The sequence below is a fragment of the Triticum dicoccoides genome, chromosome 1B, assembly GCF_002162155.2.
Source record: "Triticum dicoccoides isolate Atlit2015 ecotype Zavitan chromosome 1B, WEW_v2.0, whole genome shotgun sequence".
NCBI lineage: Eukaryota > Viridiplantae > Streptophyta > Magnoliopsida > Poales > Poaceae > Triticum > Triticum dicoccoides.
Window position 1 is genome coordinate 256,795,641 of NC_041381.1, and position 13,160 is coordinate 256,808,800.

Genomic DNA, 13,160 nt, shown 5'->3' on the forward strand with positions numbered 1-13,160 from the left:
GCTCTCACACAAATATGAGCTAATCCAATGCTAAGTCTCAAAAGGAGGAGGAGGAGTCCTATTTATAGGCTAGGGGGTCGAAGGGGTACACGGGCTCAGCCCAACACGCGCACACAGGCGCTGGCCGGATGATCCGAGTCCGAAGCCGGATGATCCGGGCTGGTCCGGATGGTCCGGGTGGAGGCCCGGATGATCCGGAGACTCGGCTGGTGGAGGCGCAGGGCCGGATGTCCGGCTGGCGGTCCAGACGTCCGGGCAGGGTCCGGATGATCCGGGACGGGGTCCGGATGATCCGGCTTCAGGGGGGAGGCTTCTGTAGTCTTCGGTCGAATTAGTCGGATCGTCCGGATGGGGGTCCGGATCGTCCGGGCTCTGTCTGGATCATCTGGGCCGCCGTCCGGATCGTCCGGCCAGTCTGGTCCTTGGCGCTTTTCCTCTCCGTCTTCACGTATGTCTTCCGCTTCCGGTTCTCCTTGCTCCCTAGCTTCTTCACGGTGAAGTCCTTGGTACCTGAGTATGCATAGCGTTTCCGTTTGAGGTAGTAACCATGTCTCCTGTGAATCGAAAGGGAATTGAGAGAGGAGAGATGTCACCTCGGTTTTGAGAGCTCTTGCACGTGCTCGAGTCATAGGTCCAAGTGGTGTTGTAGAGGATGTGGATGTGTCCATGGGGATGATCATGGGATGCTCCGCATCATCTACCCCCCCCCCTTGTGAAAGATCTGACCTCGGATCGAAATCTTCATCACCATGGTACGGGGATAGATCGGAGATGTTGAAGATGTCGCTCACGTTGTACTTGTCGCGTGGGAGGTCGATCTTGTAAGCGTTGTTGTTGTAGCGTGCTAGCACCTTGAATGGTCTGTCGGCTCGAGGGAGAAGCTTGGACTTGCGTTCGTTGGGGAAGCGGCCCTTTCGAAGGTGCAGCCACACTAGGTCTCCGATGTTGAATAACATGGGTTGCTTGTTGATGTTGAGCTGGGACGCTAGTCGTTGTACTTGGCGCTCGATTGTGTTTCTTGTATCTTCATGCATCTTCTTGATGTAGCTTGCACGGGCACTTGCGTCGAGGTTGGTGCGCTCTTGTAGAGGAAGAGGTAGTATGTCCAATGGGGACAATGGGTTGAAGCCGTAGACGACTTCGAAGGGGGCCTTGCCGGTGGTCGAATGTCTTGCACGGTTGTAAGCGTACTCGGCGATGGGTAGACACGCCTCCCACTCCTTGATGTTCTTTTTGATCAACACACGAAGTAGAGTGAATAGTGCTCGGTTCGTCACCTCCGTTTGGCCGTCGGTTTGAGGATGGTATGCGGATGAGAACAAGAGCTTGATTCCGAGCTTGGCGCATAGAGTCTTCCAAAAGTAACTCAAGAACTTGACGTCGCGATCGGAGACGATTGTCTTTGGTACTCCATGGAGGCGCAAGATTTCCCTACAAAAGAGATTTGCAATATGTGAAGCATCATCTACCTTGTTTCAAGGAATGAAATGTGCCATCTTAGAAAATCTATCCACAACAACAAAAACGGAATCCTTTCCATTTTGAGTTCTAGGCAAACCAAGTACAAAATCCATGCTAATGTCTTCCCAAGGTTGATAAGGAATAGGAAGAGGCATGTAAAGACCATGAGATTGAGCTTTTGACTTAGCTTTGCGGCATGTAGAGCATCGGGTGGTGAAGCGTGAGATGTCTCGAAACATCTTGGGCCAAAAGTAGTTCTTGGAGAGCGTGGCGAAGGTCTTGTCGCGTCCAAAATGTCCCATGAGTCCGCCTCCATGAGCCTCTTGCAAAAGGAGCAAACGAAGAGAAGACTCGGGAATGCATATTTTGTTAGCTCTCATAAGATAACCATCCTTGAGGTAATATTGTTCCCAAGATGTATGCGTCAAACATTTAGCATAATGAGATGCAAAAGATGGATCATTAGCATACAAATCTTTTATGTGCTCAAAGCCAATAACATTCAACTCAAGTTTAGTCACGAGCGTGCATATGCGAGAAAGTGCATCGGCAACTACATTTTCCTTACCCTTAATGTACTTGATCACATATGGGAAAGATTCGATAAATTCACTCCATTTTGCATGTCGCTTGTTCAACTTAGTTTGACCTTTTAAGTACTTAAGCGTTTCGTGATCGGTATGGATGACAAACTCATGCGGTCTAAGATAATGTTCCCAAACATGTAGTACACGCACTAGAGCATACAATTCTTTGTCATATGTGGGATAGTTAAGTTGAGCACCGGAGAGTTTCTCACTAAAATATGCAATGGCTCGTTTTTCTTGCAATAAAACTCCGCCAATTCCGGTACCACTTGCATCACAATGAACCTCAAAAGTTTTGTCAAAATTGGGCAAAGCAAGAATCGGAGCATGAGTAAGCAAAGACTCGAGCTCATCAAAAGCGGTTGATTGCAAATTTCCCCAAACAAAAGGAGTATTCTTCTTGGTCAAAGCATGCAAAGGAGCGGCAATTGTGCTAAAGTTTTTCACAAATCGGCGATAAAATCCTGCAAGACCAAGGAAACTTCGTACTTGTTGCAAATTTGTGGGTTGGGGCCAAGTTTTAATTGCTTCAATTTTAGTTTCATCTACATGGACACCCTTGGAAGAGACAACGAAACCCAAGAAAACCACTTTGTCAACACCAAAAGTGCATTTTTTCATGTTGGCATAAAGACTTTCCTTTCGGAGTGTTTGCAAAACAAGCTTAACATGATCAAGATGCTCTTTCATGGTTTTGCTAAACACAAGAATATCATCAAAGTAAACCACAACAAAGACTCCAATATAAGGTCGAAGTACATGATGCATGAGACACACAAAAGTTCCGGGAGCTTCCAACAAACCCATAGGCATAACCAACCACTCATATAAGCCAAATTTGGTTTTAAAAGCAGTTTTCCATTCATCACCTTCTTGAATGCGAATTTGATAATAGCCACTTTTAAGATCTATTTTTGAGAAAAAGTTGGCTCCACTAAGTTCATCAAGCATATCATCTAAGAGAGGAATGGGATGCCTATAGCGAACGGTAATAGCATTTATAGGTCTACAATCGGAACACAAGCGGAAACTTCCATCGGGCTTAGGCACAAGTATAACGGGAACGGCACAAGGGCTTAAGCTTTCACGTACATGACCATTGTCGATGAGTTGTTGTACTTGCCGTTGGATTTCCCTTGTCTCTTCGGGATTGACACGGTATGGAGCTTTGTTTGGAAGTGGCACTCCGGGGATGAGGTCGATTTGATGCTCAATGCCTCGAAGTGGAGGTAGACCCGGAGGTAGCTCATCGGGGAAAACATCTTGGAATTCCTGCAAAAGAGATTGAAACACTAAAGGTAGCTCGTGAGAAGTGTTAGTTTTTGGTTCTCCATCCTTGCACACAAGGACAAAGTGCATCACACTCGATGGGTTCTCACACACTTCTCTTATCTCACTTTTGGTGGCAAATAAGATGAGGTTTTTCTCTCTAGGCGAAGAGGCGCTCAAGTTTGGCTTGTGGCTCTCACTCACTTTTTGGTAGCTCACTTTCTCACTCTTCTCTCTTTGGTTGGTGGCTTGTTTGTCGGCTATCACTTGACTAGGAGACATGGGTCGTAGGACATATTCTTTTCCTTTCATCTTGAAGGTATAGTGGTTTGTACGCCCATTGTGGAAGACACCACGGTCGAATTGCCATGGCCGCCCAAGGAGGAGGTGGCAAACGGTCATTGGGACCACATCACACTCGAGAGTGTCTTCATATGCACCTATTTTGAAGGATACTTGGACCGTATGCTCAACTCGTATAGTGCCAGAGTCACTTAGCCATTGAACCTTGTAGGGGTGCGGGTGCTTCTTCTTGACCAATTGAAGCTTGGAGCATAGTTCTTCGCTTGCCAAGTTGTGGCAACTACCTCCATCGATGATGACCTTGACGGATCGTCCATTGATGCCAGCCTTTGTGTGGAAGATGTGGCATCATTGGTCTTATTCTTGTTGATGTTGAAGTGTCAAGACCTTGGAGACAACAAGAGCGGGGCTCGTATCTTCATCACAAAAGACTTGATCATCTTCATCCTCGTTCACACGCCGTTGCATGGCCAGTTGCTCAATAGCTTCCATTTCATCTTCACTCATTGAGTCGTAGGTGTCGTCGTCATTGAGGATCATGGTGCGCTTGTTGGTGCATTCATAGGACTTGTGGCCTCGGTCGCCGCAAGTGAAACACTTAAAGGAGCTTGTCTTGACGATCTCATTGGTTGGAGTAGATGATGAAGCACGCGGCTTGAGGTTGCTCGTAGTAGGAGGAAGACGACTTGAACTTGTGGAAGTTTTCTTGTAACTTGACTTGTCGTCGTTGCTTGGAGAAGGCTTGGTTGATGTCGAAGTTGGAGTAGTTGTTGAAGCTTGGTTGTTGAAGAAGCCGTGTGTCTTGTAGGAGTACTTGGTGTACTTGAGGTCATCTTGCACTTGACGTTCCGCCTTTGTAGCTTGATGCACGAGCTCAATGAGGTTGGAGTAGGGTTGGAAGTCGGCGATCTTCTTGATGGGATGATTGAGTCCATTCAAGAATCGTGCCATTGTTTGCTCATCATCTTCCGTGACATTGGCTCGAATCATGGCAATCTCCATTTCCTTGTAGTATTCTTCAACACTCTTTGTTCCTTGCTTGAGGAGTTGTAGCTTCTTGAAGAGATCGCGGTTGTAGTAGGTTGGCACAAAACGTGCTCGCATGACATCCTTCATTTGAGCCCAAGTGGTGATTGGAGGTTCACCTCTTGCTTCCCGGCGTTCAAGGACTTGTTCCCACCATATGAGCACATAGTCTTGGAACTCAAGTGATTCCATAGCGATCTTCTTCTCTTCCTCATAGTTGTGCAAACGAAAGATTTTGTCGACCTTCAATGCCCATGAGAGGTACTCTTCCGGATCATTGCTTCCCTTGAACTTGGGCATTGTGAACTTGAGCTTGCCATAGCGTTGCTCTTCATTGTGTTGTTGGCGATGGTGATGATGACGTCCTTGGCGTGGAGGGTAGTCATCCTCATGTTGCTCTTGGCGCGGAGGAAGTCCATGATCAACCTGCTCTTGTTGAACTTGAGGTTGAATGGGAGCTTGACGAGCTTGAGGAGGGGCTTGTGGAGCTTGACATTGCACACGTGGTAGGTAGTTCCTCTCTTGGATTTCTTCTCGAAGAGCTTCCTCTTGATTGCGCCGTTCACGATTGCGGTTGGCGATGGCTCGAATTGATTCTTGAAGGGCACGTTGCGCCTCAAACGCTTGTGCTTCTCGTTGTTGTTATTGAAGACGTTGAGCCTCGGCGTCTTGTTCTTCTTGGTGTAGACGCGCTCGTTCTTCTTCTTGGCGCCGAAGTCGTTGCCGTTCTTGAGCTTGAGCAAAAGCCACTTGGTTTCATTGATGATGAGGGACTTGCTCATCGTCTTGCTCTTGTGAATGCTTGTCATGTAGCGGGTTGCGAGGTGCATGATGGTCTTGATGCGCGGCTCGTCGAAGAATGGTCGAAGATGGTGTACTTGAGTCGGAGAAGGTGTCATCAGGGTGTCGACTCGAGCGGCTCCGTCTTGAGGAGGAAGAAGTGGAATGATGCCGGTTCCTCATCAAGGCGCGGATCTCGTCCATTCTTGCATCATTTTCTTGCTTGTGAGAGTCAAACTTGTCGTGGAAGTAGTCTCTTGTACGTTGCTCGGAGAGTCGCAAGTCGGTGGCGAGGTTGTCGATGCGGTCGCTCATAGCTTGTTGCTCTTGGTGTAACGCCCTTTGAGCACCAAAGAGGTGGCTCTTTGTGACGAATGATGACATGTCGTCGCCGTTCTCGATGAGAGGTGGATTTGTAGAAGAACTTGGCCTATCCATCATACCAACTAAAATTGTGAGTGGTAGAAGGAGAAGAACTAATACCAATGTACCTTTGACCTAAGTTGAAGATGAATGAAGTTCACTCAAATGTGGACAATGAAATAGCACTATTGGTACCAATCCTTGTTGATTCTCACACCTACACAAGTAAAAGCTTTTGGTGGAGCTTGGTTAGGATGGTGGCACAAAATTGATTGCAATTGTTAGCTTGATTCAAAAATGTTGAAAATGATTCGCAAATTCGCAAATTTAACAAGTAGACCAAGCAAGTAGTGGTACACGGAAACACACACGCAAATAGATAAATGGGATTGTGCAAACCAAAAGTGAGCCAAAATGTGGAATCCACGAAAATGCTCTTGTTGCACAATACTAGAGAGACGCTAGCACGATTGCACAACCGGCGGATACGGAGCTTGTGCACAACCTACTAGGCAAAAATGCAACGATCTCTATCCCAAGTATGCTATATGTATGGTATTTCGGTGCAATGATCCAAGATGATCTTATATGACAATCTTAATGTTGTATGATGCTATGCTTCTTGTTCATAAGCTCTTTGCTTATCTTTCCTCTTTGCTTAAAAGCTTGAGTGGCTCTTTCTCTTTTGAGCTCTTTTCTTATGCAAACTTCACGAACCAAGATAGCAATTGTGTATGCGATGACAACTTTGTGACACACAAGTTGATTCCGAGATATGCACCACGATTATATGTATTATATGGGGTATGCTTACTAATGTGCACAAGTCACGTTGCCGGCAATACTCAATGGCTAGTCTCGATGGGTAAGCAACGCAAAAGATGGTATATGATGGTTATCAATGCAATTGAAAGGTATGACAAAGATGTCATCGAAGTTACCGCCCGTAGCGAAAATGAGTAGTCGACGAAAATGAGCGGTAGTTGTTGATGTCGCACCGCGCCTAAATAGCCGAAACACAAAAGGACACGGAAATCTCACTCAAATTCTCGAACCCAAAGTCGAATGGTAGTACGGAGGTTGTGTTGCTAGGGTTTGGCAGGTGGAAGTGGTGGTGGTTGGGGTGGGGAGGTATGTAGGTGGTGGTGGTGGTGGTGGAGGGGGAGGACTGCAAAACTGCAGTTTCGGCAGAGGAAGCCGGATGATCCGGGCCAGGAGCCGGATGATCCGGGCGTGTCCGGATGATCCGGGCGTGTCAATCTCGCTCGGGAACTACTCGGGAAGAACACGAAAAAGGGGAGAAATTTGACGATTTCGCGCATTTTGGATGGATTTCGAGGGGAAGAAGGTGGGGAAAAGCAAGATCCACGAGTTACACACCGAATCCACGGATCAAAATCAACAAAACATCATCAAAACTAACAAATCACAAAAAAATTGGGGCTATTTTTGGTGGGGATTTTCGGATTTAGGACGAAATCAACAAAATCAAGCTAGAAACAAAGGGTAGGGGCTCCAAAAACGTGATCAACATGGCTCATGATACCATATGATGTAGGGTGGAACCCTATAGCGTCGATCTTTCACGTTTGGAGTGGATCCTACGGGGGGAATCACAAAGAACACGCGGAAGCACAAAGGGAAACTCGGGGGGAAAACGAGAGGGAATCACTCAACCAACAAGGAATCGATCACACAAGTGCTAGATCATCGAATACATAGAGTACCATATGATCCACAATAAACAAAGGGAAAGGATACAATGGAATCGTTCTTCTCCTAGAGGAGGCCTTGATGTTCTTCCCTAAGGAGGGGTCTTGAATCCGCTTGGGGATCTTCTCTGGAGAGGTCCTGATCTCCGAGGAGAAGTATCCAAGAGGATGAGCAAAGGCTCTCACACAAATATGAGCTAATCCAATGCTAAGTCTCAAAAGGAGGAGGAGGAGTCCTATTTATAGGCTAGGGGGTCGAAGGGGTACATGGGCTCAGCCCAACACGCGCACACAGGCGCTGGCCGGATCATCCGGGTCCGAAGCCGGATGATCCGGGCTGGTCCGGATGGTCCGGGTGGAGGCCCGGATGATCCGAAGACTCGGCTGGTGGAGGCGCAGGCCGGATGTCCGGCTGGCGGTCCGGACGTCCGGGCAGGGTCCGGATGATCCGGGACGGGGTCCGGATGATCTGGCTTCAGGGGGGAGGCTTCTGTAGTCTTCGGTCGAATTAGCCGGATCGTCCGGATGGGGGTCCGGATCGTCCGGGCTCTGTCCGGATCATCCGGGCCGCCATTCGAATTGTCCGTCCAGTCTGGTCCTTGGCGCTTTTCCTCTCCGTCTTCACGTGTGTCTTCCGCTTCCGGTTCTCCTTGCTCCCTAGCTTGTTCACGGTGAAGTCCTTGGTACCTGAGTATGCATAGCGTTTCCGTTTGAGGTAGTAACCATGTCTCATGTGAATCGAAAGGGAATTGAGAGAGGAGAGATGTCACCTCGGTTTCGAGAGCTCTTGCACGTGCTCGAGTCATAGGTCCAAGTGGTGTTGCAGAGGATGTAGATGTGTCCATGGGGATGATCATGGGATGCTCCGCATCACGACACAAACTAGTTACTCGTCGCCTTGGAAGATAAATATGCATACTTTCTAGTCTGTGAACAACACAAAAGGATGAGATTATAACAAAACAACACCACATAATGAAACACGCCATATCTCTTGCACTTTCACACAATGAAATGAGCATTTACTATGTCTGCACTATGGAAAAAAACTAGGCAGACCTTCGAACTGGATCTCCAGGTACTCTTGGAGAGCCTACTTTAGTGTACAACCAAACCTTTATGTCACCTATGAGTTAGACAAGGCCCCACTATAGCAGCCATTAGTGTTTAAATCATTGACAAGCTCTGTTAGAGTGTTAGGTCAAGAACAGCAAGTAATCGAAGCAAACAGTCCTACTATGGCTGGATGATGCAAACAAGCAATTGAACAGATGTGTGAGAAAATCTTACATATCAAGAAAAGAAGCACAGAAGGAGGCTTAAAGACCATCACTTGACTGACCAGATTTAAGGGGCATTTAAACATCATGTGCAACATATGAACTAACATAAACATTGCATATTCAGGATTCTACAATGGAATTCACATGTATTAGGTTATGCCTTGAATGATCATGCCTAAATGTACACCATAGCAGGCAGTAGTGATTCATCATTGCATGCACAATTGTATTGCAGGTTAAGGGCCAGTTCGATTCTGCCTTTTCAGGGCTTATTGTCAAAATAAGCCATAAAAGATGTAAAGAAGTCATTTTTGAGTTATGGGCTTAGGCTTAACTTATTTCGCTTTGGAGGGGGGTGTTTCGGGTAGAAGCTCACTAAAAATTTAAGGGAAGGGGAATAGTGAAATGAATCTGTTGTCTGCCTATATTACACTCAAAATGCAACTGCTCACGCCCACGTCACACCTGAACCTCAAGAAAAAACAAACACGCAAGCGTTCATTGCCCTGCCCGCTTGCATCTCCTCTCCCCTTTCCCTCTACCTCGATCCCCTGCCAGCAACACTAGGGTTCCTCCAGTGAGCCGTCGCCACTGGTCCCATCTGGCCTGGTCCTTGACGATGCTCTGTCCAGCTAGGCTACATGGCCGGTGGGTAGGGGCAAATCTCCCCAGCTGCTCCTCCCTCTGGCGTCGCCCCTCATTCTCATGGTCTCCAGCAGCTGCTCCACTTTGGTCCGTCCAATGCACTACTCCGGCGGGCGCCGCACAAATACGGTTGATGCCACACTGTGACAGAAGGCACCTTATTCCCCCTCCCCTCCTCCCAGGTCGTGGCCTTGAGGTGTTGTTGAAGGATGAGCTCATCCAATAAGGTGAGGATCTCCTCTGATTTTTTGTCAAATTTTCATTTTGATCCACTATACGATGAATTGCTATGAGCTGCTTCTGCTGCTGCTATATGATGCATTGCTATGAGCTGCTCCTGCTACTGCTATATGATGAATTGCTATGAGATGCTACTGCTACTATATGATGAGTTGCTATAAGCTGCTCCTCCTGCTATTGTATGATGAATTGCTATGAGCTGCTCCTGCTGCTACTATATGATGAATTGCTATGAGCTGCTCCTGCTGTTGCTATATGATGAATTGCTATGAGCCTGTTGGTATATGATAAATTGCACACTACTCCTTCTGTATGATGAGTTGCTATGAGCTGCTACTGCTGCTGCTATATGATGCTTTCAGGTGGTGCTGCTATATGATAATAACCAACCACTTGGACCATCGAATTTCAATAAATAATTGTTCTTCATTTAAATGTGGGTCATGCGTTCTTCGTTTAAATTAGGCAATGGGATCTCTATGGAAGACACTGACCAAAGTAGATTGTGCCAAGTAGATGGTATCTTTGTATTTGCATTTTGAACAAATAGTGATGGTCTGTTTTCCTATCATATTAAATACCGCACTGGGTTCAATTTGTGATGTTTGCAAGTCAAATTAATTTTCATATGGGCAGCAAAATGAGAAAATATAATGCAATCTAGACTTTTCACTGATCATACCAAAGATAAGCTGAAAGGGAAGGCAATGAACAGAATTGGTTGGCTTATTACCTGGAGCTTATATTCATAGGTGCTTATTTTCTTAGGATAACTCGTAATAACTGTCCCTGAGAAACATGGCCAATAGAACTGACATACAAATAACATGTCACAATGATTGCAATGGAGGAGTGACCTACCATTGCACACTGTATAGGCTCACCGCTGCCTCTCCTTTTTTGCGATGTTCCATGAAATTGCCACATACATCTTCTACTTTTTCATTGTGTAACCCTATCTGCAAGTTGACACGGCTAATTTCAGACATCTCTACATGATAATACATTGCATATCCCTTGTGCATATTTAAACCACCAATTAATGATTGTGTGCGTAGCATAAACTAGCCATGACTCTGTGTGCTGGACTAGCAGGCACTCTGAGGGAGCCTAATGTAGTGCACTGGAATTCCTACATGCCACCTACGATTTTGTGTAATGTACTGCCTCTATTCCTAAATATATGTCTTTGTAGAGATTCTAGTATGGAACACAGACAGATGAATATAGATGCATTTTCGAGTGTAGATTCACTCATTTTGCTCCATATGTACCCTATAGTGGAATCTCTAGACAGAGTTATATTTAGGAACGGAGGTACGAGGTAGTATCATGTATGACATCTACATATCTAATTCAGCAGCCAGTAGTAGAAATCATTGTCTGCACAAAGGGATTACTGGTCGAAAATACTAGCAAAGCACGCTGGCAGGCACACAACAATAAGAGAGAGAGAGAGAGATGCACTTACAAGATCATAGCAATGCCTCAGTCCAGGATCTTGGTTGGCCAAGCTGTTAGATCCAGAAGAAACATCGTACTTGTAGTTTTTGCCAGTTGCCTAAGAGGTAACAACGACATGTTAGTATATTCGAAGTACATCAGGTAGGTGATGCTGGACAGGTTTAAAGGTGACGAGTACCTAGGCCGTGGCGGGTGCTTGGCACCTTGCCAGACGGTGGGAATCAGATTAGAAACATCAAGGGTGATGACGCTGCTCTAGTTGTCGGGGTCCGGTAAGGAGATCTAGAACCGTCGAGTAGGGTGTTTGTGGAGCGGCTCCGGTAGGGTGGACTATGGTGTGGGCGAAGCGGATCTATGGTCGTGGATGAGGGCATTGGTGAAGCTACTCCTACGGTTGGGTTAACGATGGTGTTGATGATGCGGATCTGTGGCCATGGACGGGGCGTCAGAAGCTGCTCCGGTAGGTTGGATGTGGGTGTGATGAAGCGGTTCTGAGGCCGTGGACTTGTGAGTTGGCAAGTTGACCCCGGTAGGGTTGAGAATGGTATAGGCGAAGCTACTCCGGTAGGGTTGACGATGGTGTCGGCGAAGCGGCTTTGGTAGGGTTGAGGAAGGTGTTGGCGAAGAGGATCAGAGGCCGTCAACGGGGGCGTCGGTGGGGCGGCTCTGCGGGGTGTGGACGAAGCGTCTCCGGTGGGGAGTACGAATGAGCCGTTACAGATGCGCTGCGGTTGAGAGAGTACGGGCGAAGAAGATCCGGCGCCGTAGACAAGGCCAACAGTGAATGGGCTGTGGTACATTGGTGGATGAGCAGTCTACTTGTTTCTAGGGGAGGTTGGAGGGGTAGATGCTGCTGCAGAAGCAGATCCGGCGAGGTGGATGCCGCTGGTAGTGAATGGGCTCTCGTACTCCGGTGAATGATCAGTCTAGGGTTTCAAGAGGGGAGGGGTAGAAAGGCCGATGAAGTACTGATGGCGTGATGTAAGATGCTCTGGTGTTGTGGAGTTAGTCGTTTTTGTGGGAGTGGGAGAGGAAATGGGGGTGCCGTGTGGTGGTGGGAACCGGAAGTTACCAAAGCAGCCCCGACCTATTATGTAGATGAGGGCGGTATTGTAACGGTTGGTATCCATGCACCAAGTACAAAAGGGGAATTTCGCATGCTAAAGACTAGGTGGCGGAAATTTTCGAAGGAGGTGGGAGATTTTGCTGCCTGCGGGATCGTTCGTATCCAGTTTCAACTAATTTTGGACCGTGCTAGCGGGAAGGTCATGCGAGACTGTGTACACGGGGCACGCGTCAGTAATTAATAACTGGTGTGAAGTCCACCCCAGAAAAAAGACAATAACTCGGGATGATGTGCCGATAACTTGGACATTCACACGGGCGTGGCCAATCGTACGGGTGTAAAGGCGCATTCACAAAAAAGGGATCAAACGCTCAGCCTATGTATTTCTCGTGTAAATAGATAATTTAGTGCCATTGGTTATTTACTTTAAACATAATGCATTGACGTGTTAGTGTAGAGGCGCACAAAAAGAAATGGATATTGTAGTCCCAGAAAATAAATGGATATTGTAGTCTGCTACTTAAAAGTGTTACCTCATATGATTACATAGCCTCCATTTTCTAAATTACGTACCCGTTGAATTCATATATGAATATTACATATATTACTTCATAATAGAACCTTAAATCATCCAAGACTAATGAATTCGAATGCAAGAGTAACAATGGTGCATGTGCATGATAGCTACATTGGTTGTTTGAAGAAACATCACTGTAACTTTGGCATGCACAACTGAAAAGTTTTATTTAGATAGACAAAATGTGATATGTGAGTGTCCAATCTTTGTAGCGTTGAATCGATATTGTACATTTGGCCACGATATGAAGTAGATATTGATTTATGTTCAAGCGATGCACATCCACGATCGCTAGATAGTGATACGTGAATGAATTGTGCAATCTCTCTCACACGCATACATATCTCATTTCCCTGTGGGCATCGGAATCACACACGCGCACTT